This window comes from Bos mutus, chromosome 23 (genome assembly GCF_027580195.1).
Source record: "Bos mutus isolate GX-2022 chromosome 23, NWIPB_WYAK_1.1, whole genome shotgun sequence".
Classification (NCBI taxonomy): Eukaryota; Metazoa; Chordata; class Mammalia; order Artiodactyla; family Bovidae; genus Bos; species Bos mutus.
In genome coordinates, this window is record NC_091639.1 from 19,366,160 (window position 1) to 19,392,768 (window position 26,609).

General features: G+C 42.6%; 1 protein-coding gene across 1 annotated transcript in view; it reads left to right on the forward strand.

The window, feature by feature from the left end:
- Nucleotides 1-2,222: 2,222 nt before the first annotated feature.
- CARMIL1 (capping protein regulator and myosin 1 linker 1) overlaps nt 2,223-26,609 on the forward strand; it is a 303,970-nt gene continuing 279,583 nt past the window's right edge. The window contains 2 exon segments of the mRNA XM_070360729.1: nt 2,223-2,346; nt 3,202-3,299. The gene's annotated coding sequence lies outside the window, so the exon portion shown is untranslated.

Genomic DNA, 26,609 nt, shown 5'->3' on the forward strand with positions numbered 1-26,609 from the left:
GGGAAAGAGTGTTCTGAAAACCAAGGGTAAAGCTTGTGTGTGCCTGCGTGTGTGTTTGTGTGTGTGTAGCAGGTTGTATTGTAACAAGGTATGTGTTGTGTGCGTGTGTGTTTTGAGCCCCAGTGACCTGTTTCCTTACTGTATCATCCTTGGCACACTACACAGCCTAAACTCAGAAAGATGATAGTTAATGGATGCTGACAAGAGTTCTAACCGCCCATGCACCTGCGTTTGAGGAATCTGCCCCTCTCTCACCTCTTAGAGGTATTACTTTGGAGGAGTTTGTGTGTGTTCTTCCATTAGCGACTGTTAACTCAAGCAGGTGAAACTTGATGTAAAGAAGCTGTTGCTAGGCTATATGGAACACGGCAGCTTCTGGTTTTGTTGAATTAAAAAAAAGCTGAAATCTTGACTATATTTAGGATATAAAGGCCTCTTCCCCTCCCCTTCCTCAATCCTGTAAAGTCCACTGGGAATGAGCAGTCCATCCAGTTCTGGGAGCAGGAGATCTTACCAAAACCCTACCCAGAAGAGGAAACACATGCCCAGAACCTCTGAAGATGCCTCCAGAGGTCCCGGGAAAGAGAATTTAGGGGAGGGTTTGCATCACTGGCCAGGGGATAAGGATAACTGAAGCAGGTGGCAGATACTTTTTTTTAAATTGGGTATCTTTGAGCCTGGTCTTGAACAGTTTAGGTAATTAAACTTTGTTATTGCTGTTTAGTTGCTCACTCATGTCTGATTCTTTGCGGCCCCATGGACTGTAGCCTTCCAGGCTCCTCTGCCCATGGAATCCTCTAGGCAAGAATACTGCAGTCGGTTGCCATTTCCTTCTCCAGAGGATCTTCTCGACCCAGATATTGAGCTCCAGTCTCGTATATTACAGGTGGATTCTTTACCTCTGAGTCACCAGGGAAGCTGCAGTTAAACTTTAGGTTTAGGTAATTAGACACAAGATAAAGGGTGATGAAGGATAGGATAGTTTTCTATTGATGGTCCTCAAAATGAATTCTTTGTATATTTTAAAAGTTGAAATTCATCCCTATCTAGAGATGGAGTTTTTGTGTTTATCGAGCTCTGCCCATCTTACATGTCTCTCAAACAAGGGACACAGGTTTTTGTGATAGGTCCAGTATTCTTTTGGGCTTTTAAGTGGTCTAATTAACCTGGGTGAGGGGAAATTCCTGTGTCTGCTTTAGTCTCTTATTTCAATGCTCACAGGGGTTCTCTTCTCATCAATTCAAAATGGCAACCTTGTGAAAAACTCAATATATTTCCTTAAGCTAATTCCCCAAAACATTAAAAAAAACTGTGTATCTTTCTGATTATTAAAGTAATACCGGCTTTTTATTTAAAAGATTCAGAGAAGAATGAGAATATATGTCACTCATGTTACCACTCCAAGATAGCTATTTTTGACCTATGACTATATAACTTTTCCTGTCTTTTTCTTTGCGTATATTTTAAGTCAATTTCACATGCTCATTTCCCACAGTTCTTTTGTAGGGGAGAGACCAGTAGCCTGCAGCCTGTACCCGTTTTGAGGGCTGATAAGATAGGAGCTGCCTAGGGAACTCCCCAGGCAGTGAGGTCCTCCACTTGTTCCCTCCCCCTTCCTACATTCCACCTCATTGCTGTTCCCTGGACAAACTGTACTTTCTCATCTTCTCATGCTCTTCTCTCTGCTAACAATGTCCCGTCCTCCCCTCCTTCACTCTTCTTATCTGAGTGGCTCTTAAACTCATTGTGGTGGGTTTCTAATAACGATATTTTGACCATCCCTTAATAAATACATGAATACACTTGTTAAGTTGCATGCATATTTCATTGAGTGTGTGTAATCTAGAACATAACACTGAAACGCAGTGCAAGTAGAAGTAAAAATGTTGTTTTCTTCCTGCACCCCAGTGGGTTGTATTGGACACTGCTTTGGAAACCGGTGGTCTGTTTCCTACTTCTTCAAGATCCAGGTCGGGGGTCCCCTACTCTCTGAAACCTTTGTGTGTCATCTTGTCCACGATCTCATGGTAGTGGTTGCACATTCGTCAAGTGACATTGATCCCTGCCCTCCACTAGATTGTAAGCACCTGTGCAAGGCAGGGGTCATCTCTAGTCCAGCACTTAGCAGAGTAGTTGGCGCACTAGGTATGTTTGTTGAATGTATGAATAAATGAAAATCATTATAATAGACAGCTCAGAGTGATGGGGTTACAAAGAAATTTGCTGTGCTTTGCAGAATCTAACCAGGAGGAGAAAAGGGAAAGTGTGTGCTGAGAAGTTAAGCTGGAAAAATGTGAAAGGCCTTTCGTGGCGTGCTGGAAGGTTTGGATTCATCCAAAAATGACTGTGAGTCATAGTCACACAGCACGAGGGACAAGATTAGATCTGTGGCTTTGGAAGGGCCACTTTGGTTCTGGGGGCTGATCGGTTAGAGGTGTCGGGCTAGTCTCGGTGAGAGATGCTGAGGCCCTGAATACAGAGTGAAGAGCAGTGCTCAGGAACTGTTTCGGAGGTGGCCCTGGGAGAGTAGGTGACTGGCTCCCTGAGAGAACGGTGTGCGTGCTCAGTGGTGATATTCCCGACCTAGGAACTGAACCCATGTTGCTTGTGTCTCCTGCATTGGCAGGCGGATTCTTTACCACTGCACCTGGGAAGCCCCTGAGAGAACGGAATTGGAGATAAAGAAGATTTCTAGCTTCATGAAGGGCCGGAAGAGGAGCAGGAAAAATCAAATCAAACTGACTTTGATTTGGGACCTGTTCACTTTGGGGGTACTCATGGGAGGTCCTGCTGCCATTCAGCTTTTCAAGCAGGGGGCTGCAGATAACCAGGCAAAAGAGTCAATGAATTCTTGTGCTTACGGTCTACTCACAATATAGTGCTCTATGCTACTACCTGGCATTGCTCTTCTTTATCTCCCTGGTGTGTGAGTATCCTCTTTGCCCAGCAAGGTTATGTCATGCCTTGCTTGCATGGACTGGTATTGTATCATATGCTTTTATATTTGCCTCAGCATCTGAGCACACAGTCCAAGGCATAAAGTAAGCGTTCATTAAATACTTGGTGATTGATTAGTACCAAGCTTGTTAAAATAAGCAAAAAAGAAAAAAAAAAAAAAAAAAATGCTCCTTCAAATGCTCTATCCTCGCCAATGCTTTTCTCTTATTAAAAGAATCTAATGAAGCTATTCCTTTCTTTCAGAAAGCATAAAGGATGTTCTTGGCAGAAAGATAAAGATTGCATTGAAGAAGAAAGTAAAGCTGGAAGTGAAGGGAGACAAAGTTGAAAACAGAGTGCTGGTAAGTATTAACTTTTTTAAAGTCTGGAAGTGAAAATGTTTTTCCCTCTATTGTTTTGATTGCCTAATTTTCATGCAGTGCTTGTTCTGTATTTTATATTTTCTTCAAACGTTCTGATGCCCATTTTCTCCTAGGTGAGCTGGAATATTTGCCCACTGAAAGTTAAATTTTAGGGACTGAAGTTTTAAAATGTATTGTCTTTCTTAAAGTTGTAAGTCACCCTCCTCTCGGTCGTCTCCTAGAGACCATTTTCAGGTTGTTTGTTGAAAGTTGGATGTTAAAGGGAGCTTGCTTTTTACTTTTGCTGTGGCTGAGTATCTGATCCTGTTTGTGAGGACTTTGAAGGAGTTTTAAAAAAATTCATCTCATGTCAGTTTAATTATTAAATTTTCTCAAATGTTATATCCATATCCATCCAATATCCGGATCCATTGGTTTGGGGAGCACAGTGCCAGCTTGATCTTTGCCCTGTCTTCAGTGCTTTCTTTGAGTCCTTGAGGGCTCTGGTAAACGGTAGTTGAGCAGATTTGCAACTGCTAAGGCCCATGGCACTTTCATTGCATGAAATGTAGCTAAGATTAACCCTTAGCCAATATGTGAGTACCACCAGTCTGGTGTCTTAGGTATTTAGTATGTCTGCTGGTGTTGATGGAACTTGGGGGGCTCCCTCCAACTTGGGAGAGGAGTTGCTTGGGGGCTTGAGGGATCAGCCTGTTGAACACAGGATTGTTAGGGAGTTGTCAGCGCCTGAGTCGTACCTTTAGGGAGGTGAAAAGTCTTCTGTGTAGTTTTAATGGTTTCTGTGTTGAAATTGTGGCAAACCTTAAGCTTAGGTAAATACACCTGGCTTGTGTTTTTGTTAGAGAGAATAGTTTGTTTACTCTTATTTATCTTTTTATCATTAGAAATTGTCAAACATATGTAAAAGTAGAGAATAGTATATTAAACTTTGTATCCTTTTCATCCAGCTTCAACAGTTTTCAGTATTTCAAGAATATTGTTTTATCTCCTGCCAATTTCCCCCTTCCCCCTTCTGGAGTATTTTAAAACCTCAAGCATGTGTCATTAAAAGAATATTTTTAATATTCTGTTTCTTCATTTGAAGTTGCCACAGAATTTGAAATATCTTTCTCATGGCAGCTGTCTTAAGAATCTCTTTAAAACATCTGACTGCCTTCTCCTATGGATGGAAGGATTATGCTATTTATTGATGGATGACTTCTCTCTGTGTACAAGTCAGGATGGCAGAGAAATTTAAATGGAAAAACTTGATGGAGTGACTTTTGCCCTGCAACGAAACGTGTTTACCCAGACTGTATAATTATGGTTATCAATAGCAGAAGTGATTGGTATCATCATTCTGCTTCAGTTTTGATAAAGGGTAAATTTCCTTAAGGTGTGTTTTACTTAATATTGTGTAGCCGGAGGGTACAGGTATGTTTCGGCAGTGGTAGGGTGGAGAGAAGAAATTTTGTTCCTGCCACTTGTTTTACATGTTTACTGCACAAGATGGGTTCACCTTTTTACTATTCAAATATCAGGTCGTGTTTCCTGCAACAGTCTAACCTGGTATGTAGTGCTAGTTGGTATGGACACTATTCATCAGCATAAGAAACCCATGTCATGAGTAAAATTTGCAAAGACAAGTTTAAACATCAAATAAAATAATGTTAGCACCCTTAAAAATTAGTTATGATTGGTACTTACTGTTAAGATTTTTTTTTTTGGGGGGAGTTCATCTTTAGCTGGAGTTGATTAAGGTTGTAATCAAATTACGAATGTATTTGAATTTAAACATTTATCTCCCCAAATCTGGAATCTAAGCAGTTTCTAGTAGCTTAGGGTAAACTTGTTTTAGCTATTCCTTACTTGCAGGGGCAAGAATTGTTAATTGAAATATTCAAGGTTTGACAAGCTTCAGGTGTGAGCAAGATGGTCTACAAATTCACCTTAAGTTGTTGATTTTCTGAATTTAGAGAAATTCAATTACTTAAAACATTGGGGGAATCCCCTTATAATTTGTATTTCTGACTTTCTTTTGGCTGTCAGTCCCATAAAATAGGGCATATTTGAATTGGCTTGACTCAGCATTTCTTGATTTTTATTTCTCATTTCTTTCCCTAGTGCCCTTCCTTCCTGTAAAGCTGAGAGTGACTTGGTTCCTTGTTTTTACATTTAGAGACTCTATGCTATTTCCAGCTTCCATTTTTCATAGAGAGTTTATTTTCATCTTCTCATGGTCATGATAACGAACATTTGTATAACATGTTCTGTTGAACACTTAATTATGCATTGCTTTATTTGCTCCTGCAGTAGCCCTCTGAGGTGGGCCCTCCTTACATGTGCATTTGCAGAAACTGAGATCTGGAAAAGCTAAAGAACTTGTTTCAGGTCATCCTGCTAATGAATGACAGAGTCGGGAGTTGAACCCAGGCCTGTCTTACCATTTCACCATTATACTAAAAAACTCAAACAAAACAATCCTTCAGCTTGTTGTTCGGTGGTTGCGAACTTTCACAAAGACTTGGACTTTAGAAGGATTAGAGCTCCCTGTATGGATTTGGTTGGTTGATACATTATTCATTGCTTGGTTCCACACTTGCTGAGCATGAGCCAGATACATGGTATGTCCAAGATGGACGTCGACTCTGACTTCATGGGATTCAGAGCCCAGGGTCTAGTTGGGGAGGTAGACATCTCGACAGGCAATGCTTTGAGATGTGCTGTGAGCAGGATGACTGAAAGCACACGGGAGGAACCCCTGACCCAGAGGGTCAGGGAAGACTTGCAGAAGGAAGGCAAATGTAAGCTACCACCCAATGGATGAACAAGAGTTACTAAGGGAACAGAGTAGAGACGTGTTCTAGACAAAGAAAGCAGAATATGCTTGGAAGCCAGAGAGAGCTTGGCATGTTAGAGACATATTAAGTACAGTGGGAGCAAGGGGTATGGGGTGGAAAATGGCCCAGCCTAAAGCGAATTCTTTTTCTTGCAGTCGGGATCAGGTGAAAATTGGGATTGTTTAAACAGGTCTCTTCCTACCACCTGTTCCTAATGACCACCACGTAAACTTTATCCTCCCCTCCCTCAGGAGGCCATAGGGCCCAGCGGTTAAGGCCTTGGGCCTTGAATCCTGCCTGGTTCACACCATAGCCCAGCCACACTGTTCAGCCTCGCTTCCTTTCTCTGATGAAACAGGCCTTATAAAAGTATCTATTTGTAAACAGTTTTTTTTTTCTATTTTTTAATTTAAATATTACTTTTTTCTTTAAAAACAAAGTTGTGTTAGGTGAGAAGTTGCTGTGTAGCACAGGGAGCCCAGTCTGTGCTCTGTAAATGGTTTCTTTGTTGATTAACTGGGATGGGTTTTAACACTGCCTAACCCACTCCAGTACTCTTGCCTGGAAAATCACATGGACGGAGGAGCCTGGTGGGCTGCAGTCCCTGGGGTTGCTAAGAGTCGGACATGACTGAGCGACTTCCCTTCCACTTTTCACTTTCATGCATTGGAGAAGGAAATGGCAACCCACTCCAGTGTTCTTGCCTGGAGAATCCCAGGGACGGGGGAGCCTGGTGGGCTGCCGTCTATGGGGTCGCACAGAGTCGGACACGACTGAAGTGACTTAGCAGCAGCAGAACATGATCAACAAATGAGAAAGCAGAAGGAACCAAAGGATTCTGCATTCTCTTTTCCCAGTGGCACAGATGATTTCAATGCCCAGTTGTTTGTGTTACTTGAAAGCAAGATGGAAGGCAACTGATGAAACCTGAAATTCTTAAGGTGTGTGCTGGTCCAATGAAATCAGAAATGGTAGGATATTCAGGGGAGGGTGTTTTATGGCCAAACAAGTTTGGCAATCAAACATTAAACAAAGATCAACCAGTGTCTTTACTGCACGACTTTGACTCAGAGACTTTGGTACACTCATGTGCATAGTGGATTTCTCAGAATGAGATGGAATATACTGTCGTTCTCAAACTTACATGGCCAGAAACCCTACTGACCATAGTTTGGGAAACTGGGATGGAACAGTTAAAGTGAACATGGAACAGGCTAGAACAGGCTCTCCGTCATTTGGAGTGTCCTCCTACGGGACATTCTTCGGCCTGGACTTTAATAAAGGGCTGGGCAGGTCTGCTGCAGGCCACACTGGCACTGTGCCATCTGTTTCTGTGATACTTTCCTGTCTTGTCTTTAGAGGGTGTTATTAGGAAGTGATTCTGTGTTAGATGGCCAGCCTTTTCCTCCCATCTGCTAATTGAATCTCCACACAATTTTTCTAGTACCTGGACTTTTAAAAGTGGAATTTCATTCTTATACATTAAACGTTGCAGTTTTAGGTAACTGTAGACTTGCATGCATAGGAAGTAATGGGCTTCCTTGGTGGCTCAGAGGTTAAAGCATCTGCCTACAATGCGGGAGACCCAGGTTTGATCCCTGGGTCAGGAAGATCCCTTGGAGAAGGAAACGGTAACCCACTCCAGTACTCTTGCCTGGAGAATCCCATGGAGGGAGGAGCCTGGTAGGCTACAGTCCATGGGGTCACAAAGAGTCGGACACGACTGAGCGAATGGAGAGAGATCCTCTGTATCCATTATCCAGTCTCCTCTGTCTTGCAAAATTCTGGGACATGACACGGGTTGTTGACAGTGATACTGGAAAATTCGGAACATTTCCATCACCTTAGAGATGCCTCATGTTGCCTTTCAGGTCCACAACCTCAGACTCGTCATTGCTCTGCCTGCTGGTAGCCAGAATCTGTCTTCTATCTCCGTAATCTTGTCAGTTCTAAAGTGTCCCATAAGTATAATCACGCAATATATGTGCCGTTTGGGGACTGGCTCTTTTTGCTTCTACTTAATTGCCTGGACATTGAGCCAAGTTGTGTGTGTCCATTGCACCTTTTCCGCTCTTGTTTCTGAGGAGTAGTCTGTGGTATGGACATACCACGGCTTGTTTACCCACTGTTCACCCCCTGACAGAGTTGTAGGCTATTTCCAGTTTGGGGCTGTTAGGAATAAAACTGATATAAACATTTGTTTGCAGACTTTGGTGTGAAAATAAGTCTCCGTTTCTCCCTTTGAAATGCCAGAAAGCATAATTGTGGGTTTGTATAGGAATTGCCTGTCTCATTTTAGAAGAAGCTGTTGTTTTTCATTTTCCAGCATGGTTATATCATTGCGTAGTCCTATCGGCAATGGATGTATGATCTAGAGATTTGGTATTGTTGGGGGAAGCAAGGTCTCTTACACCCTTTTCCCACCCTTTTTCTGCTGTTGCTCGCCTAGGGGACAGCAGTGTGCGCCTCTCTCTAGAACCATGCCTCTGAAGTGTGTGGAAGGCCCACTCCTGGTCTCCGCTTTGTTTTTCCTGTTTCACTTTGGGATTTGGGTTTGATCATCTTTGCCAATCCCTTATTTTACCACATCCCTCTTAAATGGGGACAGAAGCAGGACTTCCTTTCTTAGTAGACTGAGCAGGTTGAGGAAATGCCATGAAACTAATTGTGTTATTCACTTGTTCCTTGAAAACACTTCATTGGCTGTTCACTTATTTAGTCTCGAAAAGTTAACCTGGAAGCTCTTTAATGTATTTTCTCTTGTTGGGCTATTTATTTATAACTTTGGAACCTCTTAGGCTTGATTGGAATAACTGTAAGTTGACTTTTAAAATGAGGAAAAGTAAAAGGACATTATTTGGGATGTCGTTAAAAGGTCTTGATGGCTGTGCTGTCTTTCATTAAAATATAAGCTCCACTCACACCTGCTTATTTTTAAAAATGCATGAAAAAGAGAATAAAGCTCACCTAAGAGTTTTGTAAGCATCCGGCCCATCTAAGCATGAATTAATGAAAACTTCAGTCTCTGATACAGAAAGCATTGCTCTTCTACATGAGGCCATACTCACTTTGCATGACTAGTCTGTTTAATATTTCCCTAATTCCCCCATCTCCTAACACCTGATTCAGCAGCATGACCCAGGGTGTAGTCACTTCTCAGACAAATACTCACACTGGAATTTTTGTTTTGTAGCCATGTTCAGGTGATACTAACCTTTCCAGACTTAAAAACAAAAAACAAAAAACAGTTGTACCATTTAAAAGCACATATTTTATCATGGGCCAGTAAAATAATGCTATTTTAGGAGTTTACGTTTTGCAAGTTTATTATTTAAAATCCAAATAAATCCAAATAAACTAACAAAATCCAAATAAATCCAAAATAAACTCATTCAGTGATTTCCATGAGGGTGTTTTTTTTTTTTTTAATTTTTCATGAGGCTGTTTTGATGAACATATGTCAGAAATAGAGGGGAGATTAAATTATGTTTTGGCTGCTTAGTATAGAGTGTCCCTATTTACCTGTTAAGTAGTACAAATATCACAGTTTTTATAACAGGTAACTTTTGCAATCTCAGGATGCTTTCCAAATAGATAGAGATGGGGGTGCTTTATCCTGACAATTTGGAAAGTTTTAATCAGTCATATCTATTTGCAACCCCATGGACTGTAGCCTGCCAGGCTCCTTTGTCTGGAATTCAGCAGGCAAGAATACTGGAGTGTGTTGCCATGCCCTCCTGTAGGGTATCTTCCCGACCCATGGATCAAACTTGAGTCTCTTATGTCTGCTGCATTGGCAGATGGGTTCTTTACCTAAGTGCCACATTTATCCTGAGTGCTGCACAAAAGTGGAATATCCTAACAGCAAACTTTACCTCATGGTTGATTGCTAATAAGTTAAATGTGGTATAGTGTCAAGTCACGTGTTTGTGTTTTCCTCCTAGCAGCTGTAAGAATGAAATTCATGTCAGATGTTTGTAGATTGCAGTGGCTCCTGAAGAAATGCTGTTGGAAAATCATTGTTCTAGGCCCCCAAGTTTACTTCCCTCTGCAGGAAGCTCTTGTACCAGTTGTTGGGTAATTTGAACAGTTCTCTTTGTGGAACTCTTAGGAGTCTCAGCTTTTAAGGATCACTTACAATTCAGTGCACAGGTAGTTTTCAAAGCACCTGGGTGAAGTTACATGCCTCTAGAAAATGGAGCTTTAGAAGATGGCAACAGCATTGCAATGATCGTCAGGAGTGGGTATCAGAGAATGCACATGGTTGCCAAGGGTCCTGGTAAAACTTCTGGGAAACTCAAAATCAGAGAATGTGTATTTGAGTGCTTTGGAATTTATCCCTAGTCAGAGCTGGGGCTCCCATTGATCTCTGGGCAGGGGGTTGGAGGCAGGCTCTGGCTCTGGGCATGTGTTTCCAGGAGGTAGTTCTGGCCAACTTGAACTTGTTACCTGAGCTGCGTTTACTTTCTACTTTTCTCATCTGCATCTGCCCCAGTTTCTTTTGTAGTTGAGTTAGATGAGTCAAATGACCGTGGGCAAGAAGCTGTTGAACATACATCAGCCTGGTGTAACTTTTCATTCTTTCTTAAAAAGATACTGTCTTGCAGCCTCTGGGATTTAGGCACCCTGGGAAAGGGCGTTTAGGTCCACCCTGCCGGAGGGGAGAGGGAAGGGAGGAGAGGCAGTATTGGAGTCTTGTGAAGGGGGGCACTGTGGACAAGGAGGAGCCCGGAAATCTAACCAGCATATGCAGTGAATTGGGAGAACTCCTTTTTTCTTGGTTGTGAAACAGAAAATAAAACGGGCTTTAGTGAAAGGTTACTGTAGCAACTTTGTTTCATTTCATCAGAAGCACTGTTAATATCTGTTGTTAAATTGAAAATGCAACTAAAATCTGAAGGATAGAACTTTTCTTTCTCCTCATCCTCCCCTTTGATAAAAAGCTTGCTGTGTTTTAACAGAATACAAGGATTTGGATTGGGATACATGGGGCCTATTGTTGTCTGAATCTTTGTTCCTGTGCCCCAGTACACACACACAGACTCTCTCTCTCACTCAAAATATCACTTTCCTCAACTCTTTGAGAAAAGAGGGGTAAAATAAAAAGGAAAGAAGGATGGAGTGTGTGTGTGTGAGAGAATAAAACCGTGTTACTTTCACCCACTGTTCCTTTCCCTCACCTTGGTTTTGGGAGAGCATTTTTCTTTTCTGAAAACATTATCTTTTGATGCACATTGGGCAGCAGCTCTCTTAGACTCCTTAGACATGCTAAGTGCGCAGCAAGTGCTGTTAGAGGTAGAAGCAGGGATATACAAATGCCTGGAACTGTACTGAATGATTGAAGGCGGGAGGAGAAGGGGACGACAGAGGATGAGATAGTTGGATGGCATCACCGACTCAGTGGACGTGAGTTTGAGTAAACTCTGGGAGCTGGTGATGGACAGGGAAGCCTGGTGTACTGCAGTCCATGGGGTCGCAAAGAGTCGGACATGACTGAGCAACTGAACTATACTGAGAGAATCTCCAGTCTGTGGCAAGGGTCTGAGATGACTGTGCCAAGTTCCCACTAAGGAGGCAGATGTGTGTCGATTCCTACTGATCCTGGGCTTTAGGGGCACAGGAGACAATCTGGTGTGGACAGACTGGCTTAAGCTGACCTTGGGGTGTTTGTTCAGATCTGGCCCCAGAGGATCTTGGGGCTAGAGGGCTCCTGGTAGCCATCTAACCAAGCACCCTGGCCTATGAGAAGTTGCCTCTGGAGCATCCCTGATAGCTGGGTATCCACCTTTTGCTTCATTATCTTGTGATGGGAAAAGCAAGAGACTCAGAAGGCCCTTTCTGAATTTGGGCTGGAATCTGCTTCTCAATAACTTCTCTGAATTCATTCTAGTGTGGTTGACTGGAACATCACAGGACAGTTTTGTTCCCTCCTACATGAGTGTGGGTCAGGACTTTGAAGACATACCATGTTTTTCCTTGGTCTTTTAGTCCTCAGGTGAAATATTCTCACTTCCTGCAAATCTTAATCCTTGGAGAATGTTGCTTTCAGATGTTTCACTGTTCAGATCGCCTTGGTCTAGCCTCATCCTACTTTATCAGTGAGCCTTTTAAACTTTTTAAAATTTGTGGATCACAGATGTTGGGCATACACTGTTAACCTGAATTAACCTTTCTCAGAGCCTTCAGTGGCCTTTTGTGGATTGTGCCTCTTGAAGGGGGCCATGTGGTGTGTGGCATCAAGAATCTGTTCTTCAGACCCTGTAGGAAGCACTGATCTGGGTGCAGCTGGCCAAGGCAAGAATACCAGTGGCACGTTGCTTTGGCCAAATGAAAGTTTTCTCGTTGTTTTTAAAATGTTGAAAGTATCTATGCTATTTGCTTTACTAACAAGTTGTAAAATAGGAAAGGAAAATTGAAGCGTCACTAGTCCTATCAATTTACATGTAATCATTGGAAAAAAATCAGTATTTTCCATACTTTTATATGCTAACATACATAAACTATATGATCTATTTTAAAAATCGGAATCATAAATCCTATTTTGTAATGCACTTTAAAATTTTACTTTTTGTGGTCAAAACTTTCCATGACAATAATACATATTTCTGTTTTAAATTTCTGCCTGGCACTCCATTAGCCCATAGTTAGCTAACACTAATTATGAGCTAGTTAGGTTGCTTCCAGTATTTTGCCTTATAAATGTGTATATCCTCACATTTATTTTTCTTGGATAAATTCCTGGCAGTGGAATTGCTGGCTGACAGACTTTTTAAAGGATGTGTTTATTTTTCACCTGATTGTTATTCAGGAAGTCTCAATAGAGAATAATTCCCCCACCTCATTAGTTTTATTGTCTTTAGAAAGGTTTGCTTAGCAGAGTGGCTGGTTCTCCTTTTTTTAGGTCCTTGTATTTCTTGGGCAAGGGCTTCTGAGGCAGACTTTTCCTTGCAGTTTAGGGCCCTTTTAGGTCTGCCTGATGCTTTCTCTCCTGCTGCAATATGTTTGCGGGCACGGAGGCCCTGGGCTCTGGTGTTTGATGGTGGTGGCACATGGGGTTCTGGAGTCCCAGGTCTTGGTGGACCCTGACTTGTCAGACTTGTCGGACCCTGCCGAGCCAGCCACAACTTTTTCTTGGCTGAACCCCGGCTCAGTGTGAAACTGTTGTACAATTTAGATCCTTGATCTTTGCCCTGGTTTCAAGACTTTCTTGAGTCCTCAAGTGCTCTGATTAATGGTAGTTGAGCAGGTTTGCAACTAATAAGGCTCACTTTCATTGAATGTAATACAGCCAAGAAGAACCCTAAGCCAATATTCAGGTAAGCCAATAAGTCTGGTGTCTTAGAAGGTATTTTAGTATCATAAGGAAAGTGGACGTGGCTTTTTCTCTGGGACAGTTTTGAAGGCAGTTGACTTTTCCTCTGTAGCTAACAGTTCATTCAGTTCATTCACTTAGTTGTGTCTGACTCTCTGCATCCCCGGGGACTGCAGCACGCCAGGCCTCCGTGTCCATCGCCAACTCCCGGAGTTTACTCAGACTTATGTCCATTGAGTCGGTGATGCCACTCAGCCATCTCATCCTCTGTTGTCCTCTGTCATCCTCTGTCTCCTCCTGCCTTCAATCTTTCCCAGCATCAGGGTCTTTTCAAAAGAGTCAGATGTTCGCATCAGGTGGCCAGAGTATTGGGGTTTCAGCTTCAGCATCAGTCCTTCCAACGAATATCGAATATTCTGTAGCTAACATCCATCTCTTAAGTGGCATGATCCTCCCCCCACCCAGCCCCGGCACCTGTAGAGTAGCTCTTGCTTCTCTTCTACTTCCTCACGCTGTCTGTATCTCCCCACCCCTGAGGGGGCATGTCCAGGTCACCAGGACCTGTGGGCTCTCCCTCACTGAGCAGCTCCTCCTGGAGCCCCATCTTCTCAGATGAGTCCTTCCAGCGTTCAGCATTCAGCCTGCGTTTCTTTCGTTTCAGTGCTGCCCTTGGGTGCCGCGTTGCCTGTGGTTGTCTTTCCTTCCAAGACGGGCAGGTGGGAAGAGGGTCCTCAGGGACCTCCTTATTTGCTTCTCAGAAAACAAGCACATAGGACCCCTTCCATTTTCAGAGTTACATGCTTGGTCCCAGTGTGAAACAGACAAGGGAAAAACAAAACAAAATCAGAGTTCTGAAAGTTAATAAGAGTTAATAATAATGTTAGTAAAGTTTTGCAAAGTCTCTTTTAAGACCACTTCTCTGCAGTTTGATCCCTGACTTCTGGTCCTAAGGGGCCCAGCAACACTCCTGTGGAATCTGAGCTACAGTATGGCTAGTGACGTCCCGGCTGGTTGGTTAGGTGTTGCTGCTGCTGCTAAGTTGCTTCAGTCGTGTCTGACTCTGTGCGACCCCATAGATAGCAGCCCACCAGGCTCCCCCATCTCTGGGATTCTCCAGGCAAGAACACTGGAGTGGGTTGCCATTTCCTTCTCCAATGCATGAAAGTGAAAAGTGAAAGTGAAGTCGCTCAATCGTGTCCGACTCTTAGCGACCCCATGGACTGCAGCCCACCAGGCTCCTCCATCAATGGTTAGGTGCTAACCGGGGGCATTTTCTGTTTGCTGAATTCATCTGTCTGAAATCAGTTCTTACTAGCAACCAAAAGATGATTGGACCATTCCCCATAGGCATGAGAATGGAATGAAGACCTGGAGAGAAGCATTTTTGGTTCTTGGACAAATCAATTTGGTACTCAGAAAATCTCAGCTCTTTTTCTTTTAAGTTGCCACTGGCCAGTTTCTGCTCTTTGCCTGTGTCCTTGGAGTAGCAAAAATGTTGCAGTCTGGGGAAACTTTTTGTTCAACTTAGTTCACTGAATCACAGGTACTGCTTGTGCTGATGGAAATCAAAACCAGCCTGCAGAGAAAGGCTGTAGTTCATTTGGCACTTGGCTTCTTTGTGTGGCTGTTTCCATTTAAATCTCCTGGGCATCCCGCTCCTTATCAGAACTTTTATCCCCTCAAAATTCATCTTTGCTGAATAAACTGTGAAGTTCTGGGAGCTGTTGCCTTTTCAAGTTTGCCTCTCTAGAAAAAACTCTTGAAGTTCAAATAGCCCTTAATCCTCCATCATTTTATACTCCTCCAAGTGGTCTTTGTGAGGAACATGGTGTGTTATCTTGGTTCATTATTTAATATTTCTCTTTCTTCACAAGTACTGGATGCAAGAAGTTGGTCCAGTCCTTTCCTGTCCTGTGTTGCTAGTTAACAAAGCACTTGGAGCAAAGGGGAGGCTATTAGCACTTTGTCACTTGGAGTTTAAGGGTCCTCCCACTTGTGAGAGTTAAGTCTCTGCATCTGTCTTTATACTGACAGTGTGCGGGTTGTTGGTGGACTGAACAAGTGTTGTCAGCGACGCTGTGTGTTCAGGAAGCCTTCCTGCCGTGTCCCTTTTGGCTGGCTCTTGTTCTCCGGGAATAGCTGGTTTCTCTATCCACCAGAGAAGGGCTCCTTATCTTCATATTCTGGAGAGCTTGTGGAGTAGTTAGCCTAAAATTCAGGGATGGCTTTTTCTTTTTAAATACCTTCGCAGGCATTTTATACTTCCCACTCTGTTAGCAACTTCCTCAGTGTTAGGGGATTAATCTGCCTGGGTTAGAATCCTAAAACTACTGTCTCTACTGTCTAATGATGGGTAAGTCATTTAACTGAAGTCTGTGCTTCGCTTTCCGATCTATAGAATGGGTGTAATAAGAGAACCTACCTTGAGACTTGTTTTGCAACTTAAATGAAACATTCCATATATAATATTTCAAATAGTGACTGGCATAGAGCAAGTCCTCAAGAAGGCTTAGCTCTGATTGCTATTGAGAAGGCTGCTACAGTACACCATGCTAAGTGTTCTGATCTGAGAACCTGGTTCTATATCCACAGTCATAGATGACTTGGGTATATTTTATATAAATTTCCCCAACAAAGTATTCTACTTTGCCTCTTTTCCTGGCTTTGTGCAAGATACCTGTTTTGATGTTTCTTCTGCTCAGAGCCCTTTAAACCCATATTGGCTGTCCCCACAAATGGCTTTAGGATTTTTTTCACTCTGCTGCTCTTAAAGAGGGTACATGGATTTTGAAAGAAAAACTTTCAGAAAGGATTTAGGTGTGTGCATTGTTGAGATATATGTCTCTGAAGACAGGACTGTACATTTTCTGTGGATACCATTTTGGCCTTCTTTTCCCTGTGGATCTGAATGTGTCCAGAAGTATACTCAAATCTTTCTTTCACTTCCAAGTTAGATCTCAAAAAAGCCCAAAGGTCAGTTGTTGCCCCCGCCTCTCCCTAGCCCCGTTCATCCCTGTGGGGCTGCTGTGGGCCTTGCCACCTGTTCTTGGTGCCTCACTCAGATTCCTTCCTCTTGGGTTTTGGTTCTGATGGCTTTTGTTGGATGTGAGGGGCTTTATTGGGGTTCATGGGCTTCTGTAGTTCTGCTTTTCCACACTTGAGGACGCCTGGGCGTGCTTGAGACTCAGTCCTCCAGGCCATGCTGGATTCTCAACTTTCTGAATAACCTTTAGATCAGTGTTTCTCAGGCTCAGCACTGTTCCTGACATTTGGGACCCGATAATTCTTTGTTGTGGGGGCTCCCTTTGTGTTACAGGGTTTTTACCAGCATTCTTTGTTTACTCACTGGATGCCAGCAGCTCCTTCCCTTCTCCCGGTTATGACAGTTTCAAGTGTCTCCAGATATTCTCAGGTATTCTCTGGGTGGCAGAAATGCCCTCAGCTGAGAACCACTGGTTTAGATCAGCCGGTCTCCACGTGACAGAGGGCAAATGCATACATTATCATACTTAGCTTAGAAAGTTATATTGAGGTCTGAAAATTCACAGTTCTATAGTACAGCTCTAAAAATCCATACACGAGTGGATTTAAAAATACTTTAAAAATAAGTATTTATTTAAAACACTTATTTTTAGGTATTTATTTTTGAAGTATTTAGATCCCTATATCTGTATACAACAGAAAGAACAGATGGCACCAAACAGAGCTTTGTCTTCTTTTAAGATACCTAATCTTAAAACCGTTGGTTTGGCCACTGGTTCTCAGTATGTGGTCCTGAGAATGGCAGCTTTAGCACCACCTGGGAGCTTTTTAGAAATGCAGATTCATGGGTGTCCCATCTAGAGCCACTGAATCAGACTCTGGGAGCGGGCCCGGCAGTCTGCTGTAACAAGGGTTTCAGGTGATTCAGAGGCGCACTGAAATCTGAGCAACACTGAGATGTTACTGAGATGTCTCAAGTAAGCTCCAACTAAGATACCTGTAGACTATGCCCTACTGAGAAATAAGTCATACTCCACCATATTAAGAACTTTGAAATCACGTTAGGAGAATGTCTTTTACTAGGCAGGTCATGCTAGATCTCTGTTGGTCATATTGGTGCCCTCTGAGAGCTCGTCATGTCCACAGCTGCCTTTCCAGGGTTTCTTTTCCTCAGCATCCCTGAACCAGGGGTGGCTGTGACTGCCAAGGCAATCCTCTGTAGGTCGAACAACTGTCTATATCTCTCAGCTCCGCCCAAGAGGACTGATCTGTAATGGACAGAGATTCTTCCCCTTGGGAGTCTGAGGCGTGGAGAGAAGCAAAAACAGAAGGAGCAGAAGGCATGAGGCAGAGAAGAAAGCCCTGTAGAAGTAGAAGCCGTGGAGTGTGAAGAGGCTGTCAATACACCAGCTGTGGCAAGAATAGGAGCAGGAAGAGGCTGACAGAGCTCTGGACAGCTGCTTTCGGAGGGCGATTCCAAAAGCTGAGTAGAGGGAATCAAACTATTGATTGTATCTTGGAAGAGTATTTCTTAGTTTTCTATGAGATCCAACTGGGCAGCTACAGTTGGGGTTTCCAGTCTTTCTGGCCTCTCTATGTATCCTCATGGTAGATCATCATTTGCTGAGGCAGTTTCAATTTATGTCTCTTCTTTGCCACCTGGACGAGCCCAGCAAATCCATACTTGGATTAGAAGACCGGCTTCATGGCCTGCTGCTTCCCTGAAGCAGAGATTCAGCCTGGCTATGCCTCAGGAGCACCCAGGTGGCCCCCACCTGTTTTAAAACACTCTCTGTTTGGGATCCCAGTAGGCAGTTGAGGTTAACCTTACAGGAAAGAATGAGTGATGGAAGCTGTCTGGTTCAGCATGTTATCTTGACTTGCCCCAAAGAAACCTGCCTGGAGAATATTTCAGGAAACCTCAGGCCTGGTTTTCACTTCCTTAGGGTGGAGCAAAGATGCCAACTCTCTATAGTCATTCCAAGGATCTATTGCGTTGACTCCAGCAATGTTTCCTCTTAGCATTTCCTGTGAAGGTATCTCGGTACCATCTCTTTTGAGGGATATGCTAAGAGTTAGACCCTTAAAAAACACACATAATGGAAATACAGGCAGCAGAAGGCTGAAATGAATCTTGTGAATAGTTTTCTAAAAATCCAGTGGGCCTACAGAAATTTTTCCAGTTTGAACTATTGGCATCGCCCCTGTATAGTTTTAATGTCTCCCTCATCTCCACAGTCGTCTCTTCCTCCCTCTCTTTCCCATTAAAACCGGGGAAAGAATACAAGTACCTTCATGTAGCACATCAATTGGATTTTTTCACACAAATCCCTCTGAAAGGGAGTGAGTGGAGAGACAGAATATTTTACATTGTTGTCGGAAGGTTGGCTGAGTTCCCTTAGGGTAATAGATTCTGGGAATGTAGGCCAGTGCTTGTTTTCAAGTCCGGCTTAAAACATTTGGGGCCTGACCAAGAACATAATCAGGATTCTCTTATTCTCAAATTAGTATCCTTGAGGAGATTGTCAACTGCTCCAGAGCCTAGGGCTCTTTCCATATTGTACTTGAGTATCAAGCTCCTCTACCTCTAGTAGTGATCTGTTCATGGTGGACAGAAGAGTCGCTTAGTAAAGGACCCAGGCCTGGAGCATAGCTCTCAAGCCCCACCTGGTTTTCTCAGGGACTCGGTTTGTGTTAAGGGCTTCCCTGGTGGCTCAGATGGTAAAGAATCTGCCTGCAATCCAAGAGACCTGGGTTCGATCCCTAGGTCAGGAAGATCCCCTGGAGAAGGGAATGGCAACCCACTCCAGTCTTCTTGCCTGGAGAATCCCATGGACAGAGGAGCCTGGTGGGCTACAGCTGCAAAGAATTGGACATGACTGAGCGACTATCTCACCCACCCACACCCACACCCACACAGGACCCAGGCCTGGAGCACAAATTTCAAGTCCAGACTAGTTTTCTCAGGGACCTGGTAAGTTTCTTTAATCAGTAGCCTTATCTGATGTAGTGCATCTTTAATTTGGCTTTGTGTGGGATGCAGGGATTAATAACAGTGATCCAGCAATGTGGTGGGGTGGGGCAATGGTCAGCTGCAGACACTGGGACTGGACTCTGCTTCTATCAGAATGATTAGTGCAGTCAGGAAAGTCATGGAGTGCTCCCTGCCTCAGTCACTTGAGCTCTACTTGCCATTATGCCCAGTTCCTAACCTGGGAGGTTATGCGATGCTTCAAAAGAAAGGTGGTTCCAAAAGAAAGGTGGTCCTGTCTCCCTGCTCTGCTGCTGTCTTAGGAATGTGAACCTTTGTGCAAATGAGTCATTCTTTTGTTTCTGTTCCTGCACATCATGTCAGAGAGAGTGATTTATTTCCTGTTTGTGAAGGCTTGGTTTCATCAATTACATGGGAGAGAAATTGGATGTACTTTCAACTTTTTGCTGGTTACTGGCTCCTCCTTTGCCTGGAAGGATAGTCTTTCTTTCCACTGTGAGAGTTGTTGATGCCGGAAAGGATTTCTTTTCTTAGGCTTTCAGAGATGACACTTCATTGCTTTTGTGTAATGAAATTATAGTGTGCGATTTTGTTATTTTTAAACAAGTAAAACTGTCATCTGAAAGTTCACCTACAGTTGTTGGAAAAGCCAAGAAAGCATCTCATTTCCTACTGGTTCTACTAACAACCGTTCTTAGCCTATAAACCTTGTGTAGCTCCAAGCCTGTTTCCTAAATTGGAGAACAAATCCTGTTCCCAAGATACGAATAAGATATGAATAGTGAAGTGCTGCTGCCTAAGTACTTTGACCCTGTGTTCCCCAAACCTAAACAGATTTCTTTTCTCTCTATTCTCAGAACCATTAGCATTCTTACTTAATGTACACTGTGTATTTCATGAAGCACCAAATAACATGTCCTAGGGCACCAGTGTTCCAAGGAACTCAGCAAGGCTGACAACTTATTTCAATGTTTTATCTTTTACACAAAGGACCTATATATTAGAATTTGCATATCCGTTTGGACTGTTGTCGTGTCTACTTCTGATTCTTTACAAATTAGCCAGTTGGGGAAAAAAATTGTCAAGACACATTCATCCATCCTACTTTTTAGGAAGATTTTAAAATGTTTCATTTACCAAATTATTGGTTGCCATCTGTGGGTAAAGGAGCTATATTTGGAAGGAAGGAGACAGTGCCTTGGGGATTGAGTTAAAGAAGAAACACATGTTTCAGGAATCTTCTCAGTTGGGTTTGATTTGAGGAAGAGAAGTCAGGTCAGATATTAACCGCTTATTATAAATGTTTAGGGTAATTTCAGAATACTCCACTTTAAAACAAATTTTGAGAAATGGGGCAGGGAAAGCTCCCTTACATTAGTCTCACTGACTGTGTGCAGTTTTTATTATGAGGGCGTCCTTCTCTGTAGCGCAGAGGGGCCGTCGCAGAGAAGAGGGCATAGGTTTATTGTTAGTCCAGAACTAGGGGCAATGGATAAAAACGACTAGGGCCTGAGGATAGTCTTGAAACTCAAAAAATCTCCCTAACAGTCAGAGCTGTTTGCTGACTTGTGTGGCCAGTGGAGGATTGAGTTTCTTGGAACTGGACTAGTTCAAGTGCTGATTGCTTGACCTCATAACTGGGATCTCCTAAAGGACATTCAAGTAGACAAATGTGTCCTTTGATCTAAGATTCCAGGATTCAGAGTTTTCACTCCTCACTTATCATTTATGTTAAGTAGAGCTTATTAAAGATTGTAATTTTACTGTGAAAAACTGAAAACTTCTATTAGTGAGGCCAGGACAAAGCAGTTGCCAGGAACCCTTGAGTTGCACCCTGCCAGGAGAGATTGGCATCATGTTTTCGGATTGAATACCCTGTATTACTTTGAGGTTAAAATCCCGTTGGGAAGTCTGGTTCTTTGGCTTGTGGCGCGTTTGAGGCTTTGAGTTCCATTAGAGGTGGGAGAAGCTTTGTTGAACATGTTTAGCAGGGTTAGATTCTGGCACTTCTGTATCTTCTGAGCAGAATTCTCCCCCTGCTGTTATTGTGGCAAGAAAACAGGGACACTAGGTATCTGTCTAGTTGGGGAAGGGTGTGGGGCACTAACAGAGCCAGTCTCATGGTGTGGGGACTTGGGAGACCTGAGGGTTCATGCTCATGCTTTAGAACCATCCTTAAGGTCCCTGGTGGCTCAGTGGTAAGGAATCTGCCTGCCAGTGCAGGAGACACGGGTTTGATCCCTGGGCCAGGAAGATCCCACGTGCTGAGGAGCAACTAAGCTTGTGTGCCACAACTACTGAGCCAGAGCTCTAGAGCCTGGGAACCTCAACTACTGAAGCTCTCGTGTCCTAGGGCCTGTGTTCTGCAACGGAGAAGCCACTGTGGTGAGAAGCCTGCACGCCCCAAGTAGAGAAAAGCCCACGCTGCGACGGAGCCCGGCACAGCCAGTCAATAAAAAATAAGTAAATAAACATTTTTTTAAAAAGTAAACATCCTTAGCTCTGCTGTTTCAGTTAATATGTGGGGACAGAAAAGCCTTCTTCCGGGAGTATTGTGAGAGTAAGTGGAAAGTAGAGCTTTTAGTATTTTAGGAGAAGAGGGCCCAGTTCATTTAGTTAATAATGCATGAAGAGTTTTCTCCTTTCAGAGCCCTCATTTCTTTGCTTTTCAAAAGGTAAAATGATTCACCAGTCACCCCCCGCACCATGCTCCTCCAACTCCCCACGGTGAGCTCTGGCACTTTGCTCTAAGCGTTATCATTGCACATCAGCCGACATTGACTTTGCTGAGTAGTTAAAACAAGTGGCAGGTTGACGAGGCAGTTAGTGGTTCCATCATACGACGTGTTCTCTCAGTGCTGGTGCCCTCAGTCTCAACTTTGGACTCTTAAGTTTTATCTAGTGAGTTGTATGCAGTGGGGGCTGTTAATAATTTTGTATTTTAAAGTGTTCTTTTTTTTTTTTTTTTTTGGGTAGTACCAGCTGCTGAACAGGGAGCACACAAAACAAAGCCACACAACATTTCTCTCATGAGAACTTGGAGACCATCGTCCTCCTGTGTGACTATGTAGCCTCGTGTAGGTTACTGGCCCCTGGGATGGGAAAGGGATGCTCGTGTCTGTCTCTACCACTGGTGACATGTCTGTTGAGTCACTATATGCCTCAATCATTAAAAAATTAAAAAAAAAGGTTAAAAATACATCACATGAAACTTACCACTTTAACCATTTTCAGTGTAAAATTCAGTGGCATGAACCATATTCACAATCTAACCATCACCACTATCCATTTTCTGAAATTTTTCATCATCCCAAACAGAAACTGTAGTGAACAATAATGCCTCATTTCTTTTTTCTCTGCACCTGGAAACCATCATTCTACTTCCTGTGTCTATGAATTTACCCATTTAGGTACCTCCTATAAGTAGAATTGTACAGTATTTTTCCTTTAGTGTCTGACTTATTTCATGGAGCATAATGTTTTCAAGGGTCAAGCACATTGTAGCATGTACTGGAGCATCATTTTTTTCTATGGCTGAGTACTGGTGGGCTGCAGTCCATGGGGTCACTGAGTTAGACGTGACTGAGTAACTTCACTTTCACTTTTCACTTTCATGCATTGGAGAAGGAAATGGCAACCCACTCCAGTGTTCTTGGCTGGAGAATCCCAGGGACGGCGGAGCCTAGTAGGCTGCCGTCTATGGGGTCGCACAGAGTCGGACACGACTGACACGAGTTAGCAGCAGCAGTATTTCATTGTATGGATGTTCCACATTTTATTTATCCATTCATCTGTCACTGGTCACTTGGGTTGTTTCCACCTTTTGGCCGTTGTGAATAATGTTGTGAACATTAATGTACTAGCCCCTGCTTTTGGTTCTTTTGAGTATATATCTAGGAGTAAAATTGCTGCATAGTATGATAATTCTATGTTTGACTTTGAGGAACCAGCAAATTCTCTTCTATAGTGTCCTGGTGATTTTAAAAGTGGGCAATAGTACCTGTGTTTGTAAGAAGTATTCTCAAATATTAGTCATTTGAAACTTTAAATTAGAAAATTGAACAGAGTGTATATGTTAACACGTCATGTATTTCTGTCATGGAGTGTCCTAATTGAATTTCATTTGTTTGGGTACCTGTGTTTTGCATTTCAGTAGATATTGCTTGACCTGAGCTGCATTTTTCTATTGATGGCCACTGTTTTGGCGCTTGATATTGCAATAATTGTTGCTATGTTGATTAGATGTGCAACATCCTCTAAAATATTTTGAAAAAGAGATAAGTTTGTAAGAAACACATGGGAGTTACTTTTGAGTTTTATTTTGCCAAAGTTAAGATTTGATATTAAAGTTCTCTTGGTTGCAGAATGGGAAGTATTCCTGGTATTAACATAAATGTGAAAGAAGGTGATAAAACAGAAATGGGAGTAATAGGTATTGGGGAACAGCTTCCATTGGGAGCTGAAATAGTGTGGGAAAGAATATTATTTAGGGTTAGTCTAGGTCGTATTAGTTCTTATTTTGTTTAGATGGCTTTTTCTTTGGCCACTCTGTAGGCATGTAAACTGGGAGTTTAAAGACTTTTTTAGAGATGGGGATGGGTGAAGGATTTTTGTGTGTGTGTGTGGTTATTGGTTTTATTTTTAATAGGCAAGCAGAATTTTCACCTCTTGGGTCAGAATGTTATCCACGTATTTATAGCAAGCTTGTGTTGTCATGGTAGGTGACTGTGGATGTTGTTTTTCAGACACTGATAAGACCTTCAATGAAGTAGCTCTGCAGTTATGCTCAGGCTAAAAAAAAAGACTGTGTAGATTAAAAACTCCATATTGAACATATATTTTTATCAAAAGTAGCAGTTAAAAAAATAGCAGTAGCACAAAACACTGCTTTCATGACTTTAGTTTCCTTGAGCCTTTATTTCTGGTCTCTTGGTGATTAACTGCCTTCTGTAGCTGAGCCAAACTATAATTTTATAGGAATTAAGCTTAACATCAGCAGTTTGAGGTCGTAGTCCACTGCAGAGCATGACATAGCTTTGAGCAGCATGGTTTTCAATGATCCTTTCTCAGTGTGGCTGAGAAAGCTGTTATTAGGCTGATTTTAGGTGGGGTGCTAGGGGTGGGGGGCAGACTGTTGTACTGTTGGCCAACCTTTTCTTTTTAGAACAGTAGAAGAGTAAAAAACCCTTCAGTTTGTAATCAAGGATATTGGAATCTAGGTTATTTTGTTAGTGAAGATGGAAGATTATTTAATAAAAGCAAAGCCCATTTTCTCTTTTGGGTTTTAACCTCAGGCTGACCTGAGGTAGAAGTGTCTGCCTGAGGAGAAAGCCCACCCAGGCCTCATCATGGAGTCAATTATTTAATTCACTAAATAGTCACGGAACCTCTGCCATGCATCTGGCTTTGTGACAAAAGCCAGGGATTAAATGTAAGGGAGATAGATGCTCCCCTGCCTCTTGCAGTATAGGCCACTTTCCAGGGTTCCCCCTAGACCTTTGTTATTTTTTAGCTGCTTTGTTAAAAATATAATCCATATACAATGAGATGCACCCATTTGAAGTATGTAACTCAGTGTTGGTGGCTCAGCCATGTCTGACTCTTTGTGATCCCAAGACTAACTCGCCAGGTTCCTCTGTCCATGGAATTTTTCAGGCAAGAATACTGGAGTGGGTAGCCATTTCCTTCTCTAGGGAACCTTCCTGACCCAGGAATCGGACCCAGGTCTCCTGCATTGCAAACAGATTCTTTACTGTCTGAGCCACTAGGAAAGCGCATGTAACTCAGTGGTTTATTAGTGTATTCACAGAACTGAGCATCTATCACCACCATCAATCTAAAATTGACCTACAGTTTCAGACTCTAAAAGTCTGTTACCTGCAAAAGAAACCCAATTCCTTTTAGCTCTCACCCCAATCCTCCCATCGCCCTCAGCCCCTGGCAACCACTAATCTACTTTCTGTCTCTGTAGGTTAGCCTCTTCAGGATATTTCACATAAAAGGATACACATGACATTTCATGTGTGGTTTACTTCCTTTAACAATGTTTTCAAGGTTCATCCCAGCTGTAGCTTGTCAGCACTTCATTTTTATGGCTGAATACTAGCCCATTGTCTGGATATACCACATTTTGATTAACCACTCATCCATTATGGACATTTGGGTTGTTTATGCTTTTTACGTATATGCTGCTATGAACATGTGTGTACAAGATTTTGCATGAACACAAGTGTTCAGTTCTCTTAGATCCCCTAAATCTCCTTCCCATTCCACATATCTGTTACATCACAGAGGGGTCAGATAATTGTGGGAGCCAGGGAAAGCTTCCCCTGAGGATACGATGTTCCAAGCTGAGACCTGAAAGTATGATTAAAAATGGTTTTCAAACTGTAGGTCGTGCCCCATGAGTAGATTGTGAAATCGGTTTAGTGAATCATGGCTAGAGCTTTTAAGAGCTAAACTAAATAGAGTAGAAGATATCAGAGAGCATCCCTTGTGGGAAGGGTAAATATTGTGTAAAAGTAATTTTTGTCAGCTACGTGTGAGTGTATAGTGAATTGTAATGTAAAATGTACTCTGCTGTCTAGGTCATAGAGAAGTGTGGAAGAGTAGGGATTATTGAAAAGGGAATAAGGTTATTCATCTGGAAGTCTAAATATGATCTTACTTGAAGGTGGAAAGATACAGAGCTAGAAAAGAGGATAACCTAAAAACCTGAAGATCCTTTGAAAGCTTAAAGTTCTGTGATCTCTATGCTTTTTTAAAAAATTTATTTAAAAGAATTTTTGGCTATGTCGCATGACATGTCAGATCTTAGTTCCCCAATCAGGGATCGAACCCAAGTCCCCTGCATTGGAAGCAAGGAGTCTTAACCACTTGGGAAGTCTCTGTGCTTTTAGCATTATTCATTTATTCAAAAATATTAAAACATCTACTGGATATTTGTATGTACTAGTTTCTAGGGGTATATCGTAAGTGAGGTTTGTATGGTCCTTCTTCTTTTGGATTTTCAAATCTGGCAGTGGAGACATAGAAGTAAAGAAGCAATCACAAGGACTCCTGGTAAAGCATGGTGGATTGAGCACATGAATATCTTGAGTCCTTCCAAAACACTTCTAAAATGAGAAAGCAAAGGAATAAGAGAGAGAGGCCCTAAGAAGGTGGGAGACTAGGAGAAGAGACCA